We start from the raw sequence: 12568 nt of genomic DNA on the forward strand, positions 1-12568 counted from the left end.
ACTTTATCATAGGTGTGGTGTATAGAAAAAAAACATAGTGTACATAGGGTTTGGTACTATCTGTGGTTTTGGCATTCACAGGGGGTCCTGGAACATATCCCCCACGAGTAAGGGGGCACTAGTATACTTACCTTCTGAGGGTCAAGCACCATTGTAAGGGGCAAGCCTCTGAGAGACAGGCCCTGTCCACGGCATATTTATGGCAAGGAGCAGAATAGAATGCAGGCTTCCAGCAGACGGCCTCATTCCCAAGAAAAAAAGGGAGAGGCTGAGCCATACAGTAACAGTTCCTCCTCCCACATTCACCAAAGAAGTGACTCTTCCTTCAGAAAGGAACGAAAACGGCTGAACGTGTTATTCTAGCAGAGCTCCCTTCACATAGAGCGAAGGGAAGGAGTGCCCCAACACCACCGCCAACGCTCCATCTCCTATCAACAACCCTTGAACATAGTCAGGCTAGTTCAGTGATTCCGCCACAAACCCACTCAATGTAATAAATAAACACCAAATATTTTAATTTTCAAACTCTCAGTAGTCTTTCCAAGTAATATTGGCTCCCAATTAAGGCCACAATGATCAATTACATGAACAGGCAATGATAAGTGAACCTATGATTTCTAAGAATTAATAAATGGATTTTTGCCCTAGCCGGTTTGGCTCAGTGGATAGAGCGGTCAGCCTGGGGACTGAAGGGTTCCGGGTTTGATTCCAGTCAAGGGCACATGCCCGGGTTGCAGGCTCAATCCCCAGTAGGGGGCATTCAAGAGGCAGCCAATCAATGATTCTCTCTCATCATTGATGTTTCTATCTCTCTATCCCTCTCTCTTCCTCTTTGAAATCAATAAAAATAAATGAATAAAATAAAGTAATAAAAAATAAATAAATGGATTTTAGTGAGGTGAGTACTGATATTATCCCCACTGCTCAGATCAGAAAACTGAGAGTTAGAAAGTTGCTGAAGGGCACACAGCTAGTAAGAGTGGAGCTAGGATTCAAACCTTGGTCAGTCTTATGCCAAAACCCACGCTCTTAAGCACTACCCTATTCTTCCCCTGCAATTATTAAGCTAACTGTGTGTCTTAAAATAAGTCAGTCATGGAAAAGGACAAGAGCCATATGATTTCACTCATATGTGGAATATTAGAGAAAAAGTGACAAACAAACTCACAGACACAGACAGCAGTGTGGTGGTTACCAGAGGGAAAGGGAAGTAGGAGGAGGTCGCAGAGGGTAAAGAGGATCAAATATACTAGTATGGTGGCAGAAAAAGACTTGACTTTCGGTTGTAAGCACACCATACATTATACAGATGATGTATTATAGAATTCTACACTTGAAATTTATCTAATCTTACTAACCAATGTCACCCTAATAGATTTAATAAAGCAAAAAAGAGAGAAAGAAAAGTTATTCAATTTGCTTTAGATTAGAAATGCCAACTGAATGGTGTAAATTCATTCTGCTTCCATCTTTTTAGACAAACCATTGCCAACTATCTTCCAATCTGAAATTAATCAAAAGTCAGTAATATCTCTGATTTTTTTAGCTTCCATTTATCCCTATTCTCTATATCAATGAAGTTCCCTTATTTAAGCACCACTTTTGAAATATATGCAATTGTGGAAAATGCTACAAATGGAACATATACACAATTCATACTGCAATTACATCTCCTTAGTACTTAGTGCTGTAATTATTTCTTATGTCTTTAAATTCACAGAAGACAGCACCTAAACTAATACCTGGAAATATTAGGGGCCCAAATAAGTGTTTATTTGAATAAATGAATGAATGTCTCTGAAGTGTATGACTCACTGAAATAAGTTTCTCACAGAAGTTTTCTCTTTGGGGAATTTTCAAAGGTATGTGAAGTGAACCCAAAGTTGATCTACACAAGTGTATGACTGTGGTGTCAAGCTTTTTTTTCTAATGGAAATAGATTGTTGGGCCGAGAGTAGCCACTATATCTGGACCTATGAGGAATGCACATTATCCAGAAATCCTACGCTTGGTGTATCTTTGAGTTGTCTCCTCTTGAGGAGGAGTTGAGTCTGAGTTGTACTCAGAAACAAAGTATTTTGGAACTTTCACTGATGTGTGCTGGTGTCCAAGTAGTGGAATACAGTGGGTTGTGGTTGCTCTTCTAGTTTGCTTATTTGCCCAGCAAGCTTTCCTACAGATCCTGTCACTAAGGAAACATATTCATGTTGCTAAGGTCCCTTCTCCTCTGTCCCCCCAAAAACAGTGGACGATCACCAAACTCAAGCTGGCTGTTCATGGTGCCTCACTCCCCTTATCACCTGATTGGTGCAAAACTTGGCATGTCACCTAAATCAGGTCAGTCCTTCCTGGAGATCCCTCTATTATATCTGAATCGGAATGCAGAAATTTGGACTTCTGGCAACAATCATCCTTGAAACAAGAGGGAATAAAACCAAACAGAACTGAGAAAGAGAGGAAGCAGGTCTTGGTAACACTGAGTCTGGATCTAGCTTCCGTGGCCTTGATTCCTACAGCAACTCCGTCAGTTCTGTGAGATAGGTTTCTATCACTTGAGGCTGAAAGAGACCTGATGAGCATACCAAGGCTTTGCCCTAGCCAGATAATGTAACCTCCCTTTATGACATTGATTCTATTGGGAAATGTTTTCAAGTCCCAACAGCCCAAAAGCCCTCATCAAATTTTTAAACACAATCTTTCTGGCAAGTTGAGGAGTTGAATTCAATACATTCATAATGCTGGCCACAAGATGGCACCTAAAGCATTCTTTCAAAGACTTAACCAGACAGGATGATTACCCATTTGTAATGTCTTATTCATGCCTCACATAGATCCTACTAGGTTGCAAAATCATTCCATTCTGATTATTCTGTTTGCGTCCTGATAGTTATAGTGCACCTCGAAGAGCATCTTATACTTAATGGTTTCAGGGAAATCAAGTCACTAAAAAAATGCACAAATGTTAAAAGGTGATGTTTGATCATTTCAGGATAACAGCTCTATCTGCAAAGTGTTCAAAGCATTTAGTCTTATCAACAGGTTGCATGACTGCTGAGATCACCAAACCTTATTATACAGCCATGATATTAGCATGGTTATTGGCCCTTTCTTCATGGCCAAACACAACTTTATATTATTTTTAAATTGTTTTCTTTGTGTTCCGCTTAGAGTCACAAGTTTATATCCCTGTCTTTAAACCAGATTTAGTGTCTAGCAATTGGCCCAAGAAGCCTTTTTAAGGCTTGCCTTTGGTTTTCAGTTACAACCTACAACACATAGGTCAACACAAAGATATACTGCATCTTACAGATTCTATCTTTGAATTATATTTTAATAACAGTTTATGAAAATGGAAGGACAAAGTCTCTTGAATAAAATGATTCTATAACCAGAATAAAACTTTGTGAGCCCTCTTTATGGGGAAAAATCCTTCCTCGTTGACCTTCCTTTGATAGTAAAACAACACCATGATCACAGCTTGTCATTTTCCTTTTTAACACTTGGCACAATTTATAATTATACATTTCTATTTAGCTATTTACTTAATATTTTCCTCCCTCTATCTATAGTTACTATCTTCATGAGGGAGGAACCATATCTTTCTACCACTATGTACTTAGCACCTATAAGATTGACTAACGCTCAATAAATACCTATTAAATGAATTTAAAAAATGAGTGTCACAATTCTAAGTCAATTTCCTGAATACAGAGAGTTGCTGTAAAACAGGTGCAGTTGTTTATCAGAGTATGATTTATGTCCTGATAAACAATGGCAGGTACACAGAACAGTCCCAGAGTCCAATCCAATCCAGATAAGGAGAAAAGCCTTTCTCAGAGAACTTGGGATCTGTACTAATTACTGGTATCCAACCCAGTTCCAGCATGTGCTCTCTTCTATCTATAAAAGAGGCTGAGAAGTTTCAGGATCTATTCCTGTTCCAGCTAGAGTTCTCCTTAAACTCCCTTAGCCACAGATGGAACACACTTCACCTGGTCCCCAAACTTACATAGGACTCTTGACCAATTAATATCTTTCTAATCAACCTTTCTTTCCTGCCTTTTCTCTCCTTGTACTCACTGTTTTCAGGTGATGTCAGTAAGATTTCCCACACTTTTATTAACTGTTTAACCTGGATACAGCCTGTCTCCTGGCTACAAAGACTTTTTCTTTACAAATTGACATATGAACAGAAGTATTTGCATAGAATATGAAGACCGCCCACAACAAAGGGAACACTGAGAGGCCAGTACTGTCACTGTACCTATTAGAGGTATTTATTTTTACTTTTTTCTGTCTGAGATATTTAGTTTTAGGCAACAAAAATTAAATCTGGCTGACGTACACTAGAAAGCAATGTATTAGAAGGGCACTATAATTTGTAGAATCAAAAGAAAAAGTGTGGAATTAGTAATTAAGGAGGACACAGAGCAGCTATGAAGAGCTGGGTAGCAGGAAATAGAAGATTGTCTTCAAAATGCCTCAAAGTGAACCAGTCCAGTCCATGTTCAGTCCTTGTGGACACTTCACTCCAGATTCCAATTTCAAAGAGAATATCTGATTGGCCTAGAGAGGGTCATGTGACTAACCCTTGTCCAGAGATGGGCACCTTGGTTGACAGGCCCATCGAGAACCCATCCATAGCTTCAGATACTGGCAAGTTGAGGAGGAAGGAAAGGAAATAGATTATGTCCAGATGTTCATTAAAGCCTCTCAATCTAATAGAGATTTCGTTGGGTACTAAAATGTGCCATGTACCTGTCAGGTCCGCACCGACAGGAGCCAGGCCAAAAGACATTGTAAGAGTTTAAGAAATTTTGTTACATTCTCTCACAGAGGCTGAGACTAGTATGCTGGTATAGGTGTCAGGGAGCACGAGTAGGGAGAGTGGGATATTTATATCTCCTGTGCAGGTCAAAGTAACCAGTCAGACTAGGTGCAAGCAGGAGGTCGGGTGTAGGCAGTCCACTGGAAACTGGAAACTAGTCTGTGTGCTATGTGAAGGCTTGGAAATAGACAATAAAGGCATTTGGACTTGGTTTTCTAAAGTCAAATAATGAGTTAAACTGGGCCAGCAGAAGTCTTGGAAACTAAATCTAGCAGCACTGAAGGTCAGTGCCAGAAGGACCTGAAGAATTCATCTTTGTCTAGTCCCCTCACTACAAAGATGAAGCACTGAAGCTTTGGGAAGGAGAAATGAGGGAATTAAATGGCTCCCCTAAAAACACAGAAGCTGACAATCTCTCTTTTTTTAAAAAGATTTTTATTGATTTTTTTAGAGAGAGGAAGGGAGAGGGAGAGAGAAATAGAAGCATCAATGATGAGAGAGAATTATTGACTGGCTGCCTCCTGCACACCCCCTATTGGGGATCAAGCCCACAAACCCGGCATGTCTCCTGACCGGGATTCAAACCATGACCTCCTGGTTCATAGGCTGACACTCAACCACTGAGCCACACCAGTCAGGCCTGACACTGCCTTTTTATTTTTAACTCATATCTATTCAATACTTGCTCTATGCCAAGCACTCTGTCATTTCTACAATGAAACATATTTATTGTCTCATTTACTCCTCCAACACCCCTGAGAACGACTGTAATTAGGCTAATTTTACAAAGGAGTAATTCGGGCTTACAGAGGTGAATTTACTTGCCCAATGTCAAAGAACTAGTAAATGGAGGGCCAGTTTTCAATCCCATGATATTTAATGCCAGAGCCCAGACTGTTAACCAGGACCTACTGTATGTCAGACACCATGCTGAGCGTTTAGAATACATGACAAACAAGATACAATACCCGGCACTGAGTCGCTGGATCTGATACTGTGAGTTACTGCTGTGGTCTGCAGTGATGTTTCTGTCAGGTTAGGAACAAGGATTTCTCCTTTGAAATCTACTCAATAGCAGCAACTCACTATTAGGCAATTAGCTTAGTGCAAAGATTATAGGATTTAGGGTCTGAAGACTCTCAGTCCCAATCAGCCAGACCCAGCAGCAAGCTAACCTACCAGTCAAAGCGTCTGCCCCCTGGTGGTCAGTGCACGTCATAGCTAGCAGTAGAGTGGCCTTACCATATCATTAGCATATTATGCTTTAATTGGTTGAACACCAACCAGACTACCGGACACTTAGCATATTAGGCTTTTATTATATAGGATATTGACTAATAACTGTTTGGCCTGGCTGGTGTGACTCAGTGGTTGAGTGTCAACCTATGAAACAGGAGGTCACAAGTTCAATTCCCAGTTAGGGCACAATCCTAGGTTGCAGGCTCCATCCTCAATAGGGAGTATGCAGGAGGCAGCCGATCAATGATTCTCTCTCATCATTGATGTTTCCATCTCTCTCTCTCCCTCTCCCTTCCTCTCTGAAATCAATAAAAATATATTAAAAGTAATAATAATAACTGTTTGCATTTTTAACAGAGAAAGTAAGGGATTACTGGGGGGAAAAAAGCTTTAAGGCAAGAGGTTAGAAATATGTAGACTCTTTTCAGGGGAACTTTTCTATTTGGGGTTCTTTTCTTATTATTTTTTTTATTGTGATGTATATTTATATGTTGCTTGAGTTAAAAGGCATAGAAAAACAGACAACGTATGCCCATTAGCTTTCTAAGAAATATGAGCTAAAAAGATGAAATCTTTGGATAAACTCTACTCTAAGTTTGTAGAAAGAAACTAGATTTGCTGTTCTCAAAAAAGCAAAAGGACCTACTATATAGAATACAGAAATAATTTAATGCCTTTTCACAAGATTATATCTCAAGCTTTGCAAAAGCTTCATATTGCATGGAGGCATATAAAATGCCAACCCATAGAACAGGTGCTTCTTCTTCCCCCATCCATTTATGTGGTAGTTTTCATGGATTTCTGGCCAGATGTCACAGACAAATGCCAAGAGGTTGTCCAGGACTTCATCCCTGTTCTGCCGGAAGTAGGTCTAGAGGTTGATCATCTTCTCCTGGGTTTCCTTCTCCATTTCGGTGCTGCAACTGCCGTGGGATCCCAGAGCCACAGCTTCCTTGGCCTTGAACTCCTCCCTCTGCAGGCGGTACTGTTCAGTTTCAGCCTGAGCCTCTTCTTTGGCCTGCTTCAGCCTCCAGTTCTTTCTCTTGTGGGCCTCAGACACCTTCTCGGCAGCCCGCTTCTCAGCCCGCAGCAGCCGCTGGATGCCCTGCGACTGACTGGCCATGGTGGTGGCGACTCCCAAATCCAGGAGAGCGGCCTAAATCTGCTCCATTGCCCCACAGATCAGCTCTGGGGTTCTTTCATGGATGGAACTTAAGGCCACACAAATTTTGGGGTGGGTGGAGAGGAGAAAAAGCAACATATCTAACCTACTAATTTCCTTAAACTCAGATCCTACCAAGTTTCAGTCTTAGAACAGTTTAGTGCTCCCTTTCCCCTTTTGGATAGAAGGCAATTCCTCTTCCAAAAAGGAACTCTCATCTGCTCTAGGGAGATAACACATTTGTTATAACTATAAATTTATTTGGAAGAACAACTGGGCTTTACACAGGCCATCTGGAGAAGACAAATGTTTCATGTAAGCATGTGGGAAATTTCACTGACAACATATATAGCTAAATGAACTGCCTGCAGCATTGCCAAAGGGAGAAAACTCCATTACACATGAGGAAGGCATTTCAACAATCACCTCAAAATAAATATGCATCAATCTCTTAATTTAACTAAAACATATGTAAGGTATAGCTGTGTTTCTTCTCAATGTACTGACGACCAAATATACAGCTTCTGCAGAGAAATACATTGGATTCAACTCCACAGGGACAACCATGAAATTATTGCCTTCATCCATCTACTCACGTTTAAAAAAATACATTTGCCACCCTAGCCGGTTTAGTTCAGTGGATAGAGCGTCAGCTTGCCAACTGAAGGGTCCTGGGTTCAATTCCGGTCAAGGGCACCTATCTCAGTCACAGGCTCCTCCCTGGCCCTGGTCAGGGTGCATACAGGAGGCAACCAACTGATGTGTTTCTCTTTGTATTTCCCTCTCTCTTCCACTCTCTCTAAAATCAATGGAAAAATATCCTTGGGTGAGGATAAACACAAACACACACACACACACACACACACACACCTTTTGATTCTGTAATTACTTTAAAATAAAAAGTATCACCCTAGCTGGTTTGGCTCAGTGGATAGAGCATCATCCTGCAAACTGAAGGGTCCCAGGTTCGATTCCAGTCAAGGGCACATGCCCGGGTTGTGAGCTCAATCCCCAGTGGGGGTCGTGCAGGAGGCAGCTGATCATCATTGATGTTTCTGTCTCTCTTCCCTCTCCCTTCCTCTCTGAAAGCAGTAAAAATATATTTAAAAAATAATAATAATAATAATAAATAAAAAGTATCAAAAAATAAAAGTTAAAAAAGGTGGGCTGGGCCGCCTCTGGGGCTGGAGGCAAGGGTCCCTGCAGCCCTGTGATCTGGGGATACCGGAGGCCCCTCCTCAACCTGGGCCACAGATGCCCAGAGGAGTCCCTGCCCCCCATCACCTGCAGTCCACCCAGCCTCCCTCAGAACCTGCTGTCCCCCAAAACCCCCCATGCTGGAGAACCAGAGACACCCCTGGCCCTGACCTGAGGGGAGACTAGAGGCTGGAGGTGACCCAGGGGACAGGGTAGAGACCTCTGACTGATTTCTTTCCCTGCCCAGAGACTAGAACAATAAATGAGGAAATAATTTCTTTCCTATTTATATCTTAGGGTTTTTGAGAAAAAAAGTATTTACACCTCATGTTAGTATAATATTTTACAATTTAATAAGTGTTTCAAATGGATTATTTCATTCAATCACAACTTTATCCCCATATTATCTATATACTAGAGGTTCAGTGCACAAATTCATGCATGGGTGGGGGCAGGCCAGCCCTTCCCGATGGGGACCAATCAGGGGCTGGGCTGGCCAGGGGGAGGGGCTGTAGGTGGTTGGCCAGCCAGCCCCACCCCAAGTTGGGGTGGGAGGCCCGATTGGGGGAAGGGCTGGCTGGGGGGAGGGGCCACAGGTGGTTGGGGGCCAATTGGGGCCCCGACTGGGCCAGTTGGCCACCACAGTGCACATCATAGCCACATGTCATTCTGGTCATTCCAGTAATTCCAGTCATTCTGTCATTCCCGTCACTTGGCTTTTATATATCTACTAGTAGCCCATTTGCAGGATTCAATCCTGCAAGCAGCCGCTTCGGCCGCGTGCACTGCCGCTGCCGCAGCCGTTGTGGCCACCACACCTGCACCCACGCGCCAATGCCGCCCGCCCCGCCTCGCTCCACCCCGCCTCGCTCCGCCCCGCCACGCCCCTCCGTGCCCCGCCCCGCCCCGCCCCGCCCCGCCCCGCCGCGCTCCACCCGTGCTTTGCCTCTGGCAGCCACCTTGCTTTCCGCTTTTCCTCCCTCTTCCTTCTAAGTTGTCTTCAGTCTTCACTCCTCCCTCCCTCAGCGTATGCAAATTAACCGCCATCTTTGTTGGGTAATTTGCATACTTGCCCTGATTGGCTGGTGGGCGTGGCTTGGGCTGGTGGGCGTAGCGAAAGTGCGGTCAATTTGCATATTACTATTTTATTAGGTAAGATATATAAAAAAGCCTAAGCAACCATTGCAACCAAACGGATGACCGAACAGGCTGCGTGGGGTGACCAGGCCAGCAGGGGGATTAGTGAGGGGCGACCAAACGACCAAGCAGCAGGCTGCGTGGGGCGACCAGGTCAGCAGGGGGGTTAGTGAGGGGCGACCAAAAGACCAAGCAGCAGGCAGTTGGAGGTGACCAGGTAGGTGGGGGGGGGGGGGCAGTGAGGGGCAACCAAACGACCAAGCAGCAGGCAGTTGGAGGTGACCAGGTAGGTGAGGGGGGGGGGCAGTGAGGGGCAACCAGGCTGGCAGAGGGGGGCAGTGAGGGGCAAACAGGCCAGCAGCAGGGGCAGTAAGGGGGGACCAGGCCAGTGGGGGGGCAGTTAGGGTTGACCAGGCCAGCAGGAGTGGGGCAGTTGGGGGCTACTAGGCCGGCAGAAGGGGCAGTTGGGGTGGCCAGGCCAGCAAGGGGGGCAGTTAGGGGCGATCAGGCAGGCAGGCAGGTGAGCAGTTAGGAGCCAGTGGTCCCAGATTGTGAGAGGGATGTCCAAGATTGGAGAGGGTGCAGGCTGGGCTGAGGGGACAACCCCCCCCCCCCCCCCCCCGTGCACGATTTTCGTGCACAAGGCCTCTAGTATAGATATAAAAGCCTAAGCAACCGGCCGACTGGCCAACTGGTCAGTAGCTATGACACACACTGACCACCAGCGGGCAGATGCTCAATGCAGGAGCTGCTGAGCTGTGGCCACTTGGCAGCGGCAGTTCTTAGGTGACACACCCGGAACCAGAGAGGAGGGAGCCCAATTCCAGGGTGCATCACCTGAGAACCATCCTCTTGCAATCTGGGATCCCTCGGGGGGTGTCAGAGAGTCAGTTTCGGCCCAATCCCCACAGGCCAGGCCGAGGGACGCCACCAGTACATGAATCCTGCACCAGGCTTCTAGTAGATAAGAATATGAATACTATATTAAGGGAAAAGTAGAGCTACAATAAGTAAACCCAAAAAGTCAGGGGCTTAACACAATAATAATCCCCAATAATAATGTAGGTATTCCTGCATTAGGAGCTTTCCTGCATGAGGTGATTAAAGAACCCAGGCTCCTTCTGCCCGTGGTTCCACCAGGCCCTAGGACCTTAGTGCCCTTTGCCTTCACCTGGCAGACAGGCAAAAAGAGAATGGAGAAAGCATACCCACTTCTTAGCAACCTCATTGTGTCAATGACCTAGGTTACTTCCATTTACATCTCATTGATGAGAACCAATTAACGGTTTCACCTAGATGCAAGGGAGCACTAGGAAATGCAGCCCCTAGCTGGCCAGCCACTTCTCAGTGATAATATTTTTATGTGAAGATGGCAGCATAACTCTGTGGTGAACAATTAATCATCTCTGCCACAACAGAGTGGTTCTGTAATTAACTCAATAGTTCACAACTAGTAGATAAGTGTATTAGTTATCTATTTCCCTATAACATACTACCACAAACTCTTAATACAACACACATTTGTTTTCTCACAGTTAATCTGGGTCAGGGGTCTGGACATGGGTTAGCTGGTCCCTGCTTCAGAGTCACACAAGGCTGCAGTTGAGGTGCTGACTGAGATGAGGTCTCATCTGAAGGGTCAGTGAAGGAAGGATTCACATTCCCACTCACATGTCTTATGGCAGCATTTGGCTCCTTGCAGCTGTAGGGTTCATGGAAGCTACCTTCTCCAAAGCCAACAATGGAGAGTAAGCTAGCAAGAGAGCATGAATATACAATGTAATATAACCTTTGCTTTATTCTACTGGTTAGAAGCAAGTCACAGGTCCACATATATTCAAGAGGTCCACATACATAAAAATATAAATGCCAGGGGAAAACCAAGATGGCGGCATAGGTAAACACCTGACACAACAACTTCAAAACTATAACTAGAAGACAAAACGGACATCATCCAGAAGCACAGGAAGGCTAAGTGGAAATTCTACAACTAGAAGGGAAGAGAAAAGCACACTGAGGCTCAGAGGAGCTGCAGAAGTAAAGAGTAGAGGTACGGAGGTGCACACGCGTGCGGAAAGGGCTGGCAACAGAGTATGCGGCTGGCTTTTTCAATCCCCAGGGAGACACAAGCTCCCAACTGCTCTGAACTCCAGTTCTGGGCGAGACTCTGGGGACCCAGACTAATACGGGGAGAAACTGAACTGTCTGGCAGCGGGCGGAACTCGAAGGTGGCTTTCTCTCAGAGGTGCTTGGAGTGATTACCAAGGGACACTGAGACCCGGGGGCCTCTTAGGGCAGGGCTGACAGGAAGTCATTGCTGTTTCCTCCGCCCTGAGACTCCGCCCCATCTAAGCTGTGCGCAGAGGCTTTTGCATATGAATGGCCTGGTCCTTTGAAATCTAAACTTACCTAACAAACTGCAGCTGAGTCAGAGAGACCCAGAACATCCAAAATAAGGCCCAAGGCCCCACAACAGCTTGCATTGCTTCACAATTGGGCTTCATCTGGGCACCTCCAAAAACCAAACAAAGAAGAGGAATCTGCCGATCTCTCCACAGCTCCTGCTGGGTAGCCTCAGGCAGAGGCTAAATTAGCACCTCCTTGGAGATCCAAGAACCAGTCTACCCAGGGGTCAGAGTAGGACCACCCAGATAATAATTCCTCAGATCCATAAGGGACACACTCAGGGGTCAGACTCAGTGAGCACCAAAGCCCCACTGAAGCAAGTCTTGCCTCATAAGGGTGTCTCCAGCACAGAAGTTCTCCCACTGTAGACACAGCTGATCCTCACAGCCAATTGGCCTGGAGGTCAGTTCCTCCCAGTGATACGAACAACCGTCAAGGCTTAACTACAACAAGACTGTGCACACAGCCCACAAAGGGGTGCACCAAGAGTGTCCACCTCAGGTAACTGGGGAGGCTGAGCCACTGGGCCCTATAGGACACCTAGCACACAAAGCCACTCTATCAACTCAGGGAAGCAGCCAAAATGCAGAGACAAAGAA

The 12568-nt window shown here is 45.0% G+C and overlaps 1 pseudogene across 1 annotated transcript; it reads right to left on the reverse strand.

Moving 5' to 3' along the window:
• Nucleotides 1–6734: 6734 nt before the first annotated feature.
• On the reverse strand, nt 6735–7190 carry LOC307092752 (V-type proton ATPase subunit G 1-like; annotated as a pseudogene). Its single transcript has one exon. The product of its transcript is annotated as a V-type proton ATPase subunit G 1-like (transcript).
• Nucleotides 7191–12568: the final 5378 nt, after the last annotated feature.

This window comes from Cnephaeus nilssonii (assembly GCF_951640355.1).
Source record: "Cnephaeus nilssonii genome assembly, chromosome: 1".
NCBI classification, from domain to species: Eukaryota; Metazoa; Chordata; class Mammalia; order Chiroptera; family Vespertilionidae; genus Cnephaeus; species Cnephaeus nilssonii.